Below are 19,704 nucleotides of genomic sequence, written 5' to 3'. Positions count from 1 at the left end.
TGTCTTGGTAAAACACTATCTTGCAGAACCACATCTAACCAGGATTATCTCAGGAAGAAAAGATAACATACAGAAGTACTCAGTATAGTAAGTTTACATAGCCATCATAGCATTTATACGAAAGTGCAAATAGAGTAGAATCTATAGGAAAGCCTGGAAGGAGGAGTAATTTAAGAAAAGCAGTACACACAACTTTCTCCTATTTCAAAGTTTCCTTTAAAGAAAATATTTTTATTTTAGCAAGACAACACAGGACCATAAAAAGACAGTGAAAATTAAGTTGCCTTTACTCTATCAGCTTAAAGGGGAAAAAAAGAAAGTTTCTCCCCTTGTCATTTTATGCATTCCTATTATTCCTATCACTTCTGTTTGACACAGGGATTTCCACCAGTATAAGAACAAACTGTAGAAGTGTATTCACTATTACACAGCCACTTAGCTCTTCACAAATCCAGCAAAGACACTTAAACACATGTGGGCTGTTATAAATGATATATTTATAGAAAGAACAGTTTGGAAGTTCCTAAATATCGGTGTTTGAAACCAAGTCCAAGAGTGTTCCATGTCATGTCACTTGCAGGTGCATTTGCTGCTCTAAATCTGTCAGATACCAACATGACATATTAATATCCCAGAACAGCAATAAGCTTATAGAATTTTAAGATCATCTAAACCTTACCTCTGTCTATACCTGCTTCCAGAGCATATAAACCATGTTTTGATTCCAAAATTAACAGTCTACTTTTTTTGTGTGTGAACTCCTGTAGCCAAGTTAGATATTAAAATCCTCAGTTGGAATAATTTTTTTTTTTTTCAGTTTTCAAGCATCAATTTTGTAGCCTTACCTACCAAAAGCCAATGTTCAGGTATGCCTGTTAGCTCAGTTCTGGATAGGTTGTCTGAATTGCGTTTATCAGGCAGTAGAGATGCCCACAACATTGACAAATAAGGCTATCAAAGACCACCTATGCATTTGCAAATTAACATGCAATTCAAGAATTACTCCAATGTAGAACACTTGGAATAAAGTGAATATTTGCTGAGGAACATTAACTGAGGGTCACAGCCAATACAAAAGGACTTTCTAGAGATCCCTTATAGATTAATGAAAATGTAATCCAAAAGGACAGTTGCATAAAAGCTTAACAACTCAGAAAGTTCTTAATATACTTGAATTGGGTAAGTTATTTGTCATTGTGCACTTAACGGTCCTCAAGAGCCTGGAATAGTTTAACAGCAGCAATACAAAAGATTTCAGCTAGCTAGGAGTAACTGTTGCAAATCCAAATCACTATTGACGCAAGATATTTCACTGGTGCCACCACAGAAGGGGTTCAGTTTTCAAACAAGAAGCAGAGCTTGCATGGTGGTTAAGGTCCATCAGAGTGATCACTGATTGTGTTGAACTCCTGCAACTCTAAAGAATTTCAGGTGTTCTGGAATCATGTTACTTTTGTGACTAACAAGCCATCTGGCACAACACAGGTATGATATTTTGCATCAGTACGAAAATTTTCTGACGTGCATTCCCAGTTCTCACCTCCCCTCCTCCCCAGTCTTTTCATTGTACAAAGCAGACTTGTGGTACTTAAGCCATAGTCTTGTAACTGGTATTAGGACTCACTCACAGGTACACTGCTTAAAAGCTCTGAAGTACATTATGCCCAAATTAAACTGGGAAAAATAAATAGTCCCTGACAAAGTGAATTTACTGGACTATTTTCTCCAGCTAAGCCGACACAAACTCTGCTGACATATTGAAAAGGCAGCAAAACAGAAGTTTGGAATATTAGTTTAATGAATACCAGCCTCCTGTGTTTAATGTTTCTGCGAGGATAAAGGGGTTTTTGCATCTTTCCCTTCATACGCACATGTAAACTTAATCACAATAATCTTATTTGTATTTTTGACAAATAAGTAAATTCAGATGCCCATTTCCCTTTAGAGGGTTAGAAATCCAAACAAGGATTGTTAGAACTGAATTCAATACTTTATCTGTATGTCATCTTCTGCACGAAACAACAACGAATATACTAGAGAATACCTGGAGAAATTCAAGTGGCATGAGTGTGCATATACTAAGCATCCCTCAGTTAAACAGTATTCTGACTGTTCTAACCTTTTTTACTTTTCTTCTTTCAGCAGCTCAACAGTAATAAATTGTATGATTGTATAACTGCCTATACCTATTACTATGGCTTAGCACATGCTTGGTTGTTTTGGCTTGAGCTTTGGATCTGAAAGGAATCAGAGCAATAGAGCAAGAGTGCTACAAGACAGACAGCTGGTGGAAACACATCTGTCTTTCAAAGTATCATTTATAGGAATAGGTTTTTTTGACAAGTGTGCCAATCTCAGTAGAGTCACCAGGATATTTTGTAATGTTTAATAAGCCCATGCCTCAAGTTCTGTGGCTTTTTGCCACTATTCTGGTTAAGGAGCTCTGCTGCACTCATAATAGCATTATTAGTTAAGAATTAAATGGAACTACAAACAACAGCTTCCTTCTCAGCACTGGAAGTTCCTGGTGAATATAAAAGTATTTGGTTTAAATTGCATGCCCTACCACCTGATTCCTCTTATATGAAGTACTTGCTCCCTGACCACATATAACCCTCAACATTGATGCTCAGATATTTCATCCCTCATCTCGCTGCAGGAACAGAGCATGCTGCCATTGCTCCAGTCTGGTGCTTTTTGCTATTCACCTCCTCTTCTAGATACAATATCAAAAGGGGTAATAGAGGGCCGTGAGGCCAGACAGCTCCTCTGGCTCTATAGGTTGCTGTTATTCTTCCTCCCTGAAGTTTGTTGTTGGTTTTGTGGGCTTTAAGTTTTAAATAGTTAGGTCAGTATTCAAGACAGTTCTGGGAAGACAGAAGGTGTCTCCATAAAGAGGAATTACTCCCCCCGCCAATCCTGACCTAATGCAGCTAGTGCATGTGCCATTCTCTCCTCTTCCCTTTCCCAGGCTGAGGGGACATGTCACCACCACTTTGGAGTTAGAGCAGGCCATGCTGAGGAGGAGGAGGAGGACATCTCATGTTCCTCTTCCAATACTGCAGCTACAACAGAGAGAAGCTTTGCTAAAATTAGGACAGAATATCAAAGATATCCTCTCTCCAAGGGAGATAGGCACAGGAAGCAACATCCATAGCACTGACTCCCTTAGGGAAAGGGAAAAAAAGGTCTATCCTATGGTCAGAAATTGCCACATATTTAGACTACATTCCCTAATACGGATCAACAGGTAATCCTTGGGCATCTTCCCCACAATTCCAATCCACCTCTCATATCATGTATTTTTGTTTTTCAGTCTTTTTGAAAAAAGTAGTTTCAGCACCTTAGTGCCCTGCCTTTTCCTCACAAGCTTCAAATAACAGGGAAAAAGTGAGGAAGAAAGTCTGATGAAGAGTTCAGTAAGTTGGCCATTACAAGCCTCTCTCTTTACATCTGTTTTGTAAAACAGAGCAATTTAACACCTCACAAAATATTTCTGAGAAATTACTATTAATGCATGTTTTCTAACAATCAATATTTACAAAGGTCAGGTCCAGCAAGCAAGATATCATAGCTCTGATCCAGCACCATTTAAAATATTCACATATTAAGCAACTGTGCAGGGAAAAAAAATTATTAAGTTAGTGTTTGTACGCATTTAAATAAGGATAAAAATCTGTTTGCCATTGTGTTTTTCACATAGCTCTGCGTGTGGCCAAGAGGGAGTGCTGGTCATTACAGTTCAAGTCTAAGTATCATGACAAGCTATAGATTGCGTACTAGTAGGCAGTATAATCTATGAAGCAGCCTGTGGCTGAAAAAAACTATGTTGAGTTGCCTCACTTCAGCAAAAGGCAACCTTAGGTTAAGGTCATTTGCAAACCTCAGTAAAGAGCTTCATATACGAAGACTGCCTGTGGGTTTAAAAAAAAAAAAAACCAACAAATCCCCAAACCATACAAACAAGTATCATAAGTTCTACATAGCAGGTCTACTAAAAATAAGTAGTTTCCCTTTATGAACTCCCACAGGTTAAGGCCTGATTTCAGGTTAGGACTGGTTGCATTTGTTACTTCCAAAAATGGCAATAGTTGCAGCGTAGCACGTATTAGGCTGAACAGGGAGCAAGTTCTGTTGCCAGAGCAAATGGGGAAGAAAAAAACCCAAACCCCCTCCACACACACTTCTTCCCTTGTTTACTATGGACTATGAAATTCCCTCTTCCTTCTTCTGTGCCTTCTCCTCATTTGCTCTCTGTGACTGTGAACCAACCTTAAGAAGATTCAAATGTGTGAGGATTTTTTTTTTTTAATTAAGCCTTGCCTCCTAGTTACCAAGCAGCAATGCAAACTTCCACAAAAAAAAATGTTGCAGCAAAACCTTTTTCAGTCCTACTACCAAAAAAAAAAACCCTAGACAAGAAAATCCATGCATCTTTCAGTAAGATTTTAAAAAGTTCTTACACTAATCTCATTACTATCCTTTTGATTAAAACACTCTGTTCATTTGTTAGAGTATCATGTCCCAGGGAAAAAAGCTTTAAAGAACCATAAAAACAAAAGGAAAACAAAAACATGATCCCAAGGAGCATTTCTACTGGCTGTGAAAGATGCTCCAAAATAATCTGTCTGGTCATGAAATGAAAACTCTTTGAAATTCATTGAGACACTATCAGCCCAATCCAGCAATTCTGACTCAGGCAAAACTGTCACTGACGTCAGTGAAAGCTTTGCCTTTATGAAAAAGTGAGAACAAATGCCGAGACTGGAACCTAGTTGTGTTTCATTTCATTACCATCTTATTTCACAAGCAAAAAACCCATTAAAATCAGAATGATATTCTAGTCTAAAAGAAAAACTGCACATCCATACAACACAAAACAAGCATGGTATGAGTTGCAGTGAAATTTTACTGTGGCCTTTATTTTAACTTTCCTTTAGATGTCAGGACAGTGCAGAAATCAACATATATTTTCTTTATGAATGTTGGCTTCTCTCAAAGTTATTTATGAAAACAGATCTGCTACTAGAAGTGCTGTAGGGTAGACAGAAGGTTGTAGGGAAAACACCAACGCACTAAACAGACTGAAGAAAAATAAGCAAGAACAAAGTATAAAGCAAAGCAGTATAGGAATATTCAAGCATTTAACATTTTCTTAAGTTCTTACAAATGCAGAAGAAGCCATCCCATTTACATTCAGGGAAAGCAAAAAAAGTAGACTAGCTATTGTATCAAAAGGACTTTCTTCCAGAACTTGCTAATATTTGGTATTAGAGACCTTCCGCTTTCTCTTGCCTTTCAAGAGTTCCAGTCTTGCATCTGAGTCTAACTAGCAGCTAAGCCTGATTATTTTAAAATTAACAACTCTACAGAGATGCAATAGCACACTCTGATACTTTGGCAGACCTTTGTATTAAAAGGAAAATTTTGCAAAATTGATTTGTCAAAGATAGGCAAAAATAGCTTCATTTTTAAGAGTGCAAGTTTCTGCAAGATATTTATCTTCAAGAAACTGCTGGAAGTTTCAGTTTCTATCTTAAAACTTGAATCCTCTCTCAATTTTCATTCAACAAAGCCCTCTTCTTAAGAGCAAATATGAACATTTTAACATTACTGTTCAGAAGTAGACCAGATTCCAGTCTAGAATTCTAAGTGCCCCAAATTTGAGACTTCTCATCACCTCATCAGGAGAAGTTACATCTGCAGTTCATAGAATACCTCAAGCTGGAAGGGACCCATAAGGATCATCAAGTCAACTCTCTCCTCCTCCCAGTTGGTCATATTTAGGTAGTAATATAACCAGTCACAGTCCAAAACCTAAAGAAAAAATGGGATAATTGACACTGGTTTAAGGCTTCACTAGCCCTTCCTATGAAATGGATCAAGCACATTTAGGTTTTCTACAACTGCGGATATACCAACTTCAAGGAAGCATTCTACCTCAGAGTTAAATATATGGGTACACACAAGGTAGTTGACATGCTCCTACACTGTCTATTCAATGTCTGGGTCACTTAGTCAACTGGATCCATGCAGTCAATTATACCCAGAGCCTGGTGTGTAGACTATTGCCACATAGAAACCTTGACTGTTTAATGGAAAAAGTAGTCAAATTATTCTTCCACCTCAAACATTCCTCAGACAGGAACTTTCACAGATATTGTCCCATGCTGCTTTTTAATATTTATCTTACTATTATTGAATCATACTAGCAAATATTTGAAGAAAATTCACATTCTTAGCTTCTTTTCTTAATTGAATTGCTCACAGATCAGCATAACATGTGATAATATAGAGATACTTAATGAACACCAACAGAGTAAGTTCAAGAATGACTGTGGCTGTATTTCAGACCACCTAGGTCCAAAGGCAATCACAGTATTTGCCCCAGTTTTTGTTTAGTTTGCCTTCAATGGCAATCCCATAGTCATGGAACTACAAGTGTTAAAAAAGCCATCTGTATCACAAATGAACTTGTAACCAGGGGGGGAAATCATGAGGAGCAATTCCTACACACATACCCCACCCCAACAGCTTCACCACATGTACACTTCAGAAATCAAAAGTGACAACTCTGTCAGAACTCCAAGTGCCAATATGTTTTTCTATAATCATATTTCTAAACTTAAGCTTCATTTACTGTCTTAACTTAGAGTACCATGAAGCTATCAGAATTCTGGATAGGTTCTATAACACTTTTAAACAGGAATATTTATTTTCTTGTGACCTCTCTGTGGTAAGTTCACTACCCACTAGTATTACATTCCAGAAAAAAAAAAAGTCTTGTATGAACGTTCAGAGATGGAAAACATTCCCAGGAATGCCTTGTAATGTGTGTCAGTTTTATCATTAACTTTTGTACTGGAAAAGCAGAGAAAAATAACTGGGACTGATAAAGGAAACACTCCTAATGGATTTTCCAGTGTATACCTGATATTCATGGACAATTAAGACTGAAGTTTCAACTTAGATATGCATGGTGTTATGATGCATACCTACACTTAAAAGCCTGTAAAACCTGACACAGAAGTTGAGTGATTACCATTATTTACAATAATCCTTAAGCATCTATTGCACAAAAGGATACACATGCTGTCCCACAGTTCATTTTACTACATGCCTTGCTACAACAGTTCTACCTTCAAAACATCATCTGCCCGAGTGCATTACAGGCGCTCATCCTCAGGACTTGAACTCAACACTATCTTTATTACACTTAATGAGCATTCTGTCTGCTTCCACAGGATGTCAGGCATTCACAGTTGAGGATTTTACCTTATACCCCAGAGTCACGCATTTTTGTAACATGTAAATATGGTCATGAACAAGATTTTTGCTCTAAAATTAAAGTTACTATGCTCAGAACTTCAAGGTCTGGCCAAGTATTGGAGAAACTATATTGGCATTGGATTGACACCTGGGAAAATCCTGTATTGTTCACTGTATTAAAAGAGAAGGTTACACAAGAAGATTGAACAGCGTTTGCAGCAGCAATAGCCATTACAGCTTACTATTATATGAAATATCTCAGTATCACAAGTTTAAGATCCATGCTACTGTATACCAGTCTGTTACTTTCCTGAATGAGCAAGAAAGATTACAATGTGAATACAACAGAATATGAAGTGCAACTTTAAAAGAATCTATAAAGGAAATATTTGTATGTGCATCTTAGATACTCTATATCCAAAGTCAGTTTTCCAGTGGGATTCCTTAAAAGAACAGAAAAAAAAGAGTGAAAAAAATAAAAAGTTTGAGGACATGGAATCAAGTTTAAAGGTTACCAAGTAACTTTTTGCTAAAGAAGTTTGTTTGGAAAGCTGCTCATTGCAACAGAAAACTTAATGAATTTAAAGAATGTATTCACTTGTTAACTTGAAAACAAATTTTATATATTTGAATTATCTCTTGGAGGCAGTTCTCCTCTTTGGCAGGCTTCTAAGTAAATATTTCAGTACTTAGTACTGTTTGATGTTCAACATTTTTTTATTTCTTAGATGTATCTGTTTTCACCATGTATTTTTCAGTATCTGCTGGAGGAGGGGAAGGAATAGGGCTTAAGAAGAACTTGATATTTTCAGCAGTTATTTGATCACATAAGTGGATTACATTAAGTTTTAGTACAAGACGACATCAAATAGCAAATTAAAAAAATTTTTAGTGAATATCTTACAAGTTGAACTCAGTCTTTTGTGTATTAAAAGGTAAACTGAGGCAGTTTACATCTTGAGAGACGCAGTTTCCCCTCTTTTGTTTCATTGCTCAGATATCGTATAAAGGGGGTACTATCCCAGGCAATTCTTCTACAATATACTGTAAAGCAGAGCCAGGTTAAGGAAACAGCAAAAGAATAAACAAAAAATCCTCTTTGAATTTATACAAGTCAGAAGTTGTTACTGGGCAGCTAGAACCTTTAATAAAATGCTTTTCTATGCAACTCACAGAAGTCATCTCCCCACCTGTGGGTCTGCCAACACCTGTTCTGCCAAGGAACACCAAACAGGCATTTGTTTGCTACCTTGTTTGCCCACAGAAGTGGTGAAGTCTCCATCCCTGGAGATATTCAAAAGCCATCTGGATGTGGTCTTAGGCAAACTACTCTGTATACATGACCCTGCTTGAGCAGAGGGGGTGGACCTGACAACTCCCAGAGGTCCTTTCTGGGATTCCAAGATTCAATGATAAGTTTTAAATGTGAACAAATAACACTCCAGTATCTGGATTTTGGATTCTTTTCCCTATTGAAATAAACCACTGGGAATCAACTTATTAGTATTTCTAGCTTGTTGTGTACTGTTTTCCAATAGTTTGTTTTATATACATATTTATCTCTACGCAATGACCCCTGATCCTAAGTCTTTAAAGCACCTACCTCAAAACATGAGCAAAGAAAACTTACTCATGTGAAATCAATAAAACCAATTTTAGGAGAAAAAAAAAGATTTTCTAGAAAGTATTTTGATTTGTTTTCCTTGGGGGGGGGGGGGGGAACCACATGACCAAAAAAATCCCCCCAAAACCCTTCTGCTGTCCAAAAAAATACCAACCCCAAAACCCACACCCCAGTTACATCTACCTTTGATATAATAGTGGCTCCTTAAAGCAATCACTGTGTGTATATGCAGTTATATTTCAATTCCTTTTCTCCATTGCTTTTTCACACTAACCAGATGAATTTGTTTGGGGTTTGTTCTCCCTATCACAAGGTACACTTATTCAGGTTTTGTCCGGCAGAGGATCCATTCAATCCACCCTAAGCTGTAATGCAACTATATCTGTGTGACCAACATGTTAGCATTAATTCTTGAAGCAGTGGTTAGCCAGTTTCTATTTTTCCTGTTTAGCTGAATAAAACCCTGTCTTTGTGTATTAACAAGTGCAAAGAGATTTCTTCTTACGGGAAGCATAAACATAGGAAATCAAAGGGCATTGTTACAAACCAGCCCAGTACTTCACCGCCCAGTCATTAAACTGTTACAAGTAGATCCACTTCCAATAATGCTGAATCCCACCAAATTATTTTCATTATACTTCACAGCCCTAGGAATTAGTTGTTTTGCTTGCATAAGAGTGCAGTCCAGCTCTTCTACTCTGGAGGCAGGAAAGCAGAGATCTCAGCTACCCAGCTGAGAATTTGCTTGGTTTCTGTTACAGACTTAGAACTGGGAGCTGCAGTAACACCTGCAGCAGGTAAAGATCCACCAGTCTTGGTCATTTTGCAAGTCTGAAACTATTTGCCTGTTGGTGGTAAGCTGTGACATGTACTGGTACAAAGCTTCTGTTTCTACTCAGACAGCATAGATGCTGTTTAGCCAACACCCTTGACTGGGCATCCTGCTGAACACATTGGAGAAATCATTTCAAATAACACCCTATCCTTTTAAAGGGATTTTACAAATTCATAGCACATTAACAGCTTTCCCTGTTACATACTACTTGGAAATTAGCAGTTAGGCAACACAGTGTCAGTAATCTCAAATGCAACACCATATGTCAGAACTCTGTTAGAATTAGCAATAACAACAGATAAACACTTACAATCTCCAACATGCACAAGCTCCTGAGTGCATGGGGAGTCAGTACACATGAATTTTTACAGGCTTTGAAGAAGTCTCTCCAAGGCCTTGGTGAAATATTGCATTAACACTCATTTACACTATCCAGAAAAAAAAAAAAAAAATTACAGTGAAGGCATTTAGGGTTTTGCTTGCATTTCCCTCCCTCTACCTCTCAGCTGAAAACCCAATGTAATTGTACTGGGAATTCTTTTCACAGATCTCATAAGCCATTAAAAATTGCAGCATTGTTTCCTCTTTGGGCAAGGAAGTTTTGTGAATCTGGTAGATCTTTGGATATAGTGAAAAATCTCATTTGTGAGAGGGTAACATCAAAGAAAAGAAGAACTCAGTCCATCAAAGAGCAGTTTTCCAAGATTAAATAAATAAAGCACATTCAGCAGCTTTCAGTTACTGTAACTTTTCCATTAGACTTTTAGCTAGCATCCAGTAGGCAATAGGAAGAGCTAATAGGGGACCAGTCTACATTTATGCAAAGCCGATTCATGTCTCTTCCTTCTGAACAATTACACATATCTACAAATACTTATAAGTTTCCTCAACAGACTATCTTCATGTTTAACTGTCCTGGTTTTATCTTTTTCCTTCCAACTCTCTCCCCCACCCCACTGGGGTTGGGAGGGAAGTAAGTGAGCAGCTGCATGGTGCTTAGTTGCTGGCTGGGGTTAAACCACAACATTAACAGAAATATATATATATATTCACATATATATACACATATACACACACACAGAAGAGAAAGCTGAAAAGACTAGTCATTACTTCTTCAGCTTCTGTTTTCCACTGTAGAAAAAGTAACAGCTTCAGTAAGAAAAACTACAGAAAAAGGATGTTATTTTCCTGGTCAGTTCACTTTGGCAAATGCAGGGACACTTGCTTCATGCCTATTTAGTCTCCTCAGTAGTTTGGTGCAAGAACAACACAGCATAAATTAATTTTCATGAAGTAAGAGATGCAAAAAACCTGGAAAATAATCTGGTACTGAAGGCTAAACTACGACTTCCTCATTGTTAATTATTTTTTCATTTCACAGGCTGCTTTGGAAGGCCACTCTCAGACTTTACCTGGATTGACTTCATTTCAAGTAAAGTTTTTTGGGTCTCAGTTATTTTTATGAGCTGGCAAGGAGGTCTAGTCAACATTGCCCTGGCAGAACGGCCCCATCTTAGAGCTAGTCAGCTAAGGAAAATAGTACAAGCTTTTCCATAAACAAATAGAGCCTACACACAATGGGCAGTTTGTAGTTTATTTCACTGCCTGGAAAGTGACTGATCTCAGATAAGGCGTTTCAATCACTACTTGTCATAAATTAGAGTTGACTTTGACAAGTTGCCAGTATAAAAAAAAATACAAACCCAAACATATTTCAAAACTACTCTCTTAAGACAAGGAAAAACTCATCTAGGCTCAGCTGCACAGCAGTAAACACCCTTCAGAAGTCACAGACAAGAAGCATCAACACCTGAAAATGGTTGTCATGAGCCTGAGTAAAACGCAGATCTTGTAAAGGCTACTTATTCCATAGGAATCATAGAACAGCCCAAGTTGGAAAGGACCTTGATAGATCATCTGGTCCAACCTTTCATGGGAAAGGAAGCCTAGATGAGATTATCTAGCACCTGTCCAATTACATCTTGAAAATCTTCAGTGATGAGGACTATCATATCTCCGGGGAGGTTGCTCCCAGTATCCTAGTATTTTATACTAGGATACTCACAGCATTTTGAAATTCCTCCCATTTGCCTTCTTTCAATAAATAGGTTAAAAAAAAAAAATCATACAGTTTGACACATTTACATACAACAGCTGTATCTTAAAAACATTTTTTAATCCTATGCTGAAAAAAGCAAACTGGGGGACACCGAACCATCTTCCTTGCTGCATTCTCACTTCTATTGAGACATGCTCCTTGCAAATAACTTATTTTCAGAGAAAATGTTTCAAAGAACTGATTTTTGCCTTTCTTGTGGCTGGAAAAATCTGATTCACTGTAATTCCAGGCTCCAAATGTCTCATGGTTTCCAAGGGAAGTTTATTTCCCACCCACCGACTTTGCAAGATGTCTGCACTGTATTTTACTTCAGGATGTCATTTACATGCGCATCCTTCCCATAAAGGATATTATGACTAACTATTGCCAAGAGCCACCAAGTAGCTTTGTGTGGTGGGTTGACCCTGGCTGGGTGCCAGGTGCCCACAAAAGCCGCTCTATCACTCCCCCTTCTCAGCTGGACAGGGGGGAGAAAAATATAACAAAAGGCTCATGGGTCAAGATAAGGACGGTTTAATAAAGTGAAAGCAAAGGTCACACGCGACAGCAAAGAAAAACAAATGAAGTTATTCTCTACTTCCCATCAGCAGGCGATGTCTAGCCACTTCCTGGGAAGCAGGGCTTCAGTACGCGTAGTGGTTGCTCCGGAAGACAAAAATGACCCCCTTCTGCCTCCCTTTACTTAGCTTTTATATCTGAGCTGATGTCATATGGTATGGAATATCTGTTTGGTTAGTTTAGGTCAGCTGTCCTGGTTATGTCCCCTCCCGAGATCTTGCCCTGCCCCAGCCTGCCATTGAGGGGAGGGCAAAAATGTTGGAGATACAGCCTTGATGCTGTGCCAGCACTGCTCAGCAGTAGCCAAAACACTGGGGTGTTATCAACACCTTTCTAGTTACTGATGCAGAGCACAGCACTACAAGGGCTGCTATGGGGAGTATTAACTCCATCTCAGCCAGACCCTTACACTTTGTTATTAATTCTAGTATCCCAACACTTTTTCCATTGCACATGTTTCACCTAACAGCCTTCACTTATTCAAAGCAGGCTCCCACAGGTATCTAGGCATGCATGATAATTAGAAAACATTTTTTCTGAAGTAATAATCCAAAATGTACTACCTTTAAGAAAGAGCACTGTGAAACAAGGGTCATGCTGGTTATATTGAATTGAAGGTTTTTTCAAAGCACACTGCTTGATCTCACCTTTCATCAATTTTAAATACAATCATTTAAATAGAACACACCAATGAAAGCATAAATGCCAGGATAAGTCTAAATACATTTCTAAAGCCTTCCTCCTCTCTCCACACCCACTATAGCATTATAACAAAAATACTTTGCCTCATGTTTTAGTATTGAAAGAAAACTAATGATCATAGTTGAAGCCTGGATTCTTGATGGATGTTGCTCAGATATTTGGAATACAGAAAATGTTTGCATCTTATTTTTAAGCCTTTTTTTGATATTCACAGACTTTAGTAACATCAGAGTTTAGTCAATGCTAATCTCTAAGATATTAAAATAGATTGTGAAACAAGTAAGCAATTTACTAATGCCTGAGGAAGTAAAGAATTGAGATGCTTTCAAGAATCCAGCATTAATTGGTTTGGATTTGTTTTATACATAATTTGTATTACCACTTCCTTTTTTTTTTGCTTTTATTTGTGCAAACAGAGCTCCTGAACTATGTCAAAATTTGTCTATTTGTACTATTGCTGCTGAATGCTGTTCAAACTAAGCGAAGGTAGCAGTCACCTTTCTCCTAAATGTGTTTTGTTGCCTTATCTACTAAAAAGGATGCCTTAAATCTTCAACAGTTCAGCGGTTCTTAAAAGCTTTTGATGAATGAGGTATTTTTTGCCAAGTAGTTTCTATACAGCAAAAATATTTTGGACCTTCCTCTAGCAGAAGTATCTTGACATTTATGAAAAAAGAGTAATGTTTCCAGCAGGTCAGGTGTACTTGGAAGTCTCATATATTAGTAATGTCTCACAGATGGGATTTCTTCTTTAGAGTCATCATTGGGGTTGTACTCAACAAGCTGGATGCATCTCACATCTATATTCAGTCACTCAGCTATGCCAAGAAGCAGATAAGAAAGAAAAGAATTTTTACTCCCATTTTAGACTTTGGGAAGAAAAGAAATGAAATAGCAATACCATATAACAGATTTTGAAAATAGCTATACACATTCTCCAGATTACAGAGCATTACCATCTCCAAAGTATTTGGAGACACTTAGGTTCTTCCGAGAAATAAAAAACAACTCCTTTGCTGACTTTAATATTTCATTCTATTTCCTTAAAAGTGGTATGAAGCAGTGCCACAGAGACAAGAACAGAACTGTTGACAGCACCAGTTTCAATCTGTACTCCTGAAGACTACATTCTAACCCTACTGAGGCCCAGGAAATGCACAGCAGCTTGATTTACTTTGTGCCATTACTGCATTCCTCTTCCCTTGGTAATAGGCCTCATATTGCTAGACATCCTAATTGGTGAACTGACACGCTACATTTGTAATGCAAGGCTATTTACATTTCTATTGCGGTTTTTCATCCAACTTCTATTATTCCAAGGAACAGGCCACAAAAAACCATTCTAGGATTACTCACCAGCCAGAGACTATTTGAGCTCTGCACATTTACATCTCCAGATTGAGAGTATGAATCATTCTTCAACATCATGTCTGCATATAGACCACAGCTCCCCATCACCAATTATGAATGGATTTGAACTTGATCCATTGGGGTCTCATCTGTTCCAAGATCTTACACCCAGTAGAACTACAAGCATATTTCTCATTTGTCTCTCTCATCTCCTGGGTTGACATACAGGATTATTTCTTAAAAAAAAAAAAAAAAAAAAAAAAAAAAGTGTTTTGATGACATTTTCAGCAAGAAGCACCCTTACTGAGAATGAAGAATGGAAATACCACCTATATATAATTGAAGCAGTGATGATAAATTGATGTCATTTATTCTTCCAGTTTCTCTAGAATTGTGCAGGGTTCAAACTGAAACTGCAGTATTAAAAGACATACTAACAATACACCCCAATTTCCCCATTGTTTTGATGATTTCAGTTGAATCTGAACCTTTATGTCTGTATCTGTGAATGAAATAGACTTGCTTCATAATCTGCCTGTCCTCAGAAAAAACCTAAGCTGCAAAAACATACCAGGAACATAATTCAGAATGAAGAAACTTGATACTCCAGATGAAATTGCAGTTAGGATATAAAACAAAAGGAAGACATTGTCCAATGAAACAAGCTGCTTAAGTCAGCAAAACCATGTCACACCCCCTCTGCCCCTGAAAGAGCCACACATAGTAGCTGTTCTACCCCTATTTTGTTGGCAATCTCCTATTTTTGCTGCCGTTTATATAAACTATAGATTCCTTTTATTGCCTGACTGTCAGGATAAGAGAGAAAGAAGTCTTCCATCCCTTGTTTCTTCTGAAAAGGCAAGACACAATTTGGTCAACATATGGAGTGATAAACTGCAGAAGAGTTGCAGAATCTCATCTGTTTTCCTCTTCCCATTTCCTACTCCTGTTGGTTACCAGTCCTAGCAATGCATGCAGTTGCCTGAAGCTATGAGTTATTCCAGACTCCCATCACACAGGTAAACCATAAACTGACCAACACAGACTGTTGAACAGTGCTGCAGACCACACCAGTGAGCAGTGTGTGGACTCAACTCTCCTACATAAATGCCATCACCAATGAGGTGTTTAAATATGCACACTTTAAATTTTTGTCTGAGATCAAGTTGGACTCAGATACACATTAAATCTTCTCTAGTCTGTAAAAGGAAAAAACTAGTCTAGCTTTATAAGCAAATAGCACATAAAGATTATTAAAAAAAGAAATCTGATTAAGAGAAGTGGTCCAGCATTAAAAAGTCCTCCCTGAGAGTTACCCCAGGGACATTAGATAGTTTGCTCACAGACAGAGAGGAAGAAGTGGCTGAAGTAGCCCTGGCTACATAAAAGGCAAGTCAAATGATAAAATGCCCTTTTTCTTTTTCCTTCAGAAGATTTGAACATCCCAGATGGGGAACAACTAAATACAGCTTCATCAGAGTCAGCAGTTGTGACTTCTTAAGTACCACCTCCCTCTGTTCCAAATGAAATTTTGAGGTGTGTGGGCATGCAAAATATACCTTTGGAGGGGTTGGGGACTGAAGGGGGTATGTGTATATAGAATATTCATCCTTCTTTTCTTCTACAAGTCAACCAAATAATGTTTGCTAACCCACCCCCACACCCCGCAAAAAAACAAAAACAAAACCAAAACCAACTTAGAAGCAGTTGCCAGCTAAAGATTGCACAGAAAAGTTAGTTTTCCTTATTCACATAAATCCTCTATTCTGTAGTCATGCCTACAGTAGCAAAAGATGCCAGATTGATTTGTCTGAGTTTCATGGTCACAGGTTTTGGGTGGTTTTTGGTTTGGGGGGGTTTTTTTTGGTTGGTTGGTTTTGGTTGTTGGCATGTTTTGTTTTGGTTGTGGTTTTGGAGGGTTTTTTGTTTGGTTGGGGGTTTTTTGTTTGGTTTTGGTTTGGTTTTTTGGTGTGTTGTTGTTTGGGGGGGGTTGTTGGGTTTGTTTGTTTTTTTTTTTAAACATTACAGTAAACTCTACTTGCAGTAAAATGTGTTCCCTTCCCCAACATACTTCCTAAATGGAAACTCTTTCTCTCCCTTACCTGCACCAATGTGGCTGATAATCACAAGAGAGATTTCCATGCTTTCAGAATGCATCTGTGAAGGCCACTCAAAAGTATATGTAAGGTATACAAATAGATATGATTTCCCATTCCTCAGGCATCTCAGTCAAAGCTTGCTTTTATCACTTCCAAACTCCAATAAGGCTAAAATCATGACATATATGAGAACTTGACACCCTGCCAACAGGCATGGAGCTCCCCTTCATGCATTCTGTTTTGTAGATGTAGGAAGATGATTTTTCACCCTGAAGTAACTAGGTATTTTGATGCTACAAGAACTCCAACATGAGCATGTAAAGCTACACAGTTCCACCGACCCCCTTATCTTCATGTCCCGGGGCCTCCTCAAGGATATTGTAGTCCACAAACTTACAAAAATTAGAAACTTTAAGGTAATGTTAGCTTCCTGTTCATTGGCTGAAGCATTAAAGTTACAGTAAAATGCAGCCTATGGAGTCTCACTGTTGTAACCATGCCATGCAAAAACATCCTCTGAAATAACAATCTGAATGACCACATACCAGTTTGTTAGTAGAGCAGGGCATGCTTCCCCCTCCACGGGGCAGCACCACAGGGTCTTTCAAGTGCCTGTGCTTTGCAAGCATCTACTCAATGGCAAAGCAGGTATTTTTCTGAGTACAGAAACACACGCATGACCTAAGTGAGCGGGAGTCTGGGAGTAAGGGTCCTCCTCCATCTCCCAGCAGCTATTCTCTTGAAGTGGTTACATTAATAAGTCCCCAAGTTAGTTTTATCTATTAATGCAAAACCTTCATGAAGGCACTGCCATTCTTCACCTTAGGAAAACATTTGTTTAAATAAAACCTTAAAAAAAAAAATCTTAATTCCTCTGTGATTTTGTACTATTTAATGAGTTTACTACAAGTGAAGGAATACAGTTCTGTAAATTTTCCATGCAGCGTCTGCTGTTTTCTGAAATTCTTTATCTAAGTTAGTTCGTATGCTTACTTTATTAATAAATAAAGTCTCAAGTTCCACATCAGCTTTATATCTGTAGCTGAAGAAAAATTCATGTTACGTTGAACTAAAGATGCAGCCAAGAATCTGCATCTGTGAAATATCTACTTTACTAAAAGAGAACATGTTTTTATGGTTCTCTGTCATTTTCTACTTCTGAGGAGTCTTTGAATTAATGTTGCGATTATGTCAAAAAGGGGCTTGCAAATTCTAAAAATGTCTCAACGATATCACATAACAGAGAAAATAGAAAATAAATACTTGAAACCAAGTTACAAATATGATCAATCATTAATTCAAGATGAAGTTTTTCATTTTTTTAAAAACCATGTTTCAGATAGATAGAACTTAATGCTATGTCGTATTTAAGCATATGTTATATGTGTATTTATACATGTGCATTCAAATCACAAATACACATATCTGATTCAGGCCACACAACTGTTAATTAAACAGAAAAGAAACAAAACAATATCTACAGCTAGTTAGTACAAGCTGTCTGTCACATGTCCGCCTACACTTTAACTACAATCCAGAGCAGGGTAGTCAGTCCAGCCTCCTACTGTTAAGTGTGTGGGGGTCACTCTAAACTCCTGCTGTTGAAGCATCTAGGAGCATGGAGTTCAGATTTGCTGTAATTGGATCATCCAGGAACAAAATAATTGCTAGACTGGCTGAGAAAAGAGGTAGCGAAGATAAGCTAAAAATGAAAGCAAGTTTTTTATTAGCTTAAATAATCCTAAGAGTCAATTCAATGAGATTCAGTTGTTTCTAGATGCTTTAAAGGTGAGATGCATCACATGCATGATCAGCACATACATGTAGGAAATACTTACTGCTGAACAGAGACTTTAAAAAAAAATTACTGTATATAGATAAACAATAAAATTATCTATTTCATATAACAATGAATAGTAGTCTGGAAATGAGATGAGTACCTTTGAGGCGAAAGCCTTTGGTTACAGTGCATTTGGAGGGGAAAAACAGTTTCTCTAACACTTTATATTCAAGCACATACAAGTTACAGAAGCAGCAGTGAACCATTAAATCTGTGCTTTTTAAGCCAAATAAACAAAGAAAAAATAGTGTTTAATTATCTTGTTAACAACCTAATCTGTAACCCATAAAACTCCTACCACAAAGAATACTTATGAAGTCACATCTAAAAGAATGAAACAAGATATATAAGAGCTACTTTGTAGCCAATATCTGATAGAGAGCCATTACTGAAAAAATTCTTCATTGTGACAGTAATATATTCTGTCTTAAAAAAAAAAATCCGGCTTCAGAAACATGTAGCTGTTCACTGCAAGACACAAGCCTAATGTGCTAAATGCACAAGTACAATAGTTTTCCTCTGCCCTTCCTCTTAAAGGATTACAATGAAGTGTATATCTGACTGAGCCAAAGATTATTTATTGGATATGGATCTTGGAGACAGCATTGCACGGATATCAGAATCACAGGTCAGGTCAGGATGATAATCTTCACAGCTCTATGAAGACAGCAATTGACTTTGAATTATATCCAGCTATAGTTTCTTGTCAGTCGATATGAGGACTTTGAATTCAGTAAGTGCATGTAAATGATCACTTGGGTACTCAATTGAAATTCAAACCCACATTTTGTATGAACTCTTTTAAAACACATGTTCAACCAATTTGAAACATTAACTTTTTCATAGAATCATTTAGGTTGGAAAAGACCTTTAAGATCATCAAGTCCAACCATAAACTTAACACTGCCAAGTCCACCACTAAACCACATCCTTAAGCACCATATCTACATGTCTTTTAAATACCTCCAGGGATGGTGACTCCACCATTTCCCTGGGCAGCCAGGTCCAATGTTGATAACCCTTTCAGTGAAGAAATTTTTCCTAATATCCAATCTAAACCTCCCCTGGCACAACTTGAGACCATTTCCTCTTGTCCTATCGCTTGTTACCTGGGAGAAGAGACAAAACTCACCTTGCTACAACCTCCTTTCAGGTAGTTGTAGAGAGCGATAAGGTCTCCCCTCAGCCTCCTCTTCTCCAGACTAAACAGCCCCAGCTCCCTCAGCCGCTCCTCCTAAGACTTGTGCTCCAGGCCCCTCACCAACTTGGTTGCCCTTCTCTGGACACGCTGCAGCACCTCAATGTCTT

The sequence above is a fragment of the Harpia harpyja genome, chromosome 2 (assembly GCF_026419915.1).
Source record: "Harpia harpyja isolate bHarHar1 chromosome 2, bHarHar1 primary haplotype, whole genome shotgun sequence".
Lineage (NCBI taxonomy): Eukaryota > Metazoa > Chordata > Aves > Accipitriformes > Accipitridae > Harpia > Harpia harpyja.
Note: the sequence above shows the minus strand (reverse complement) of the source record.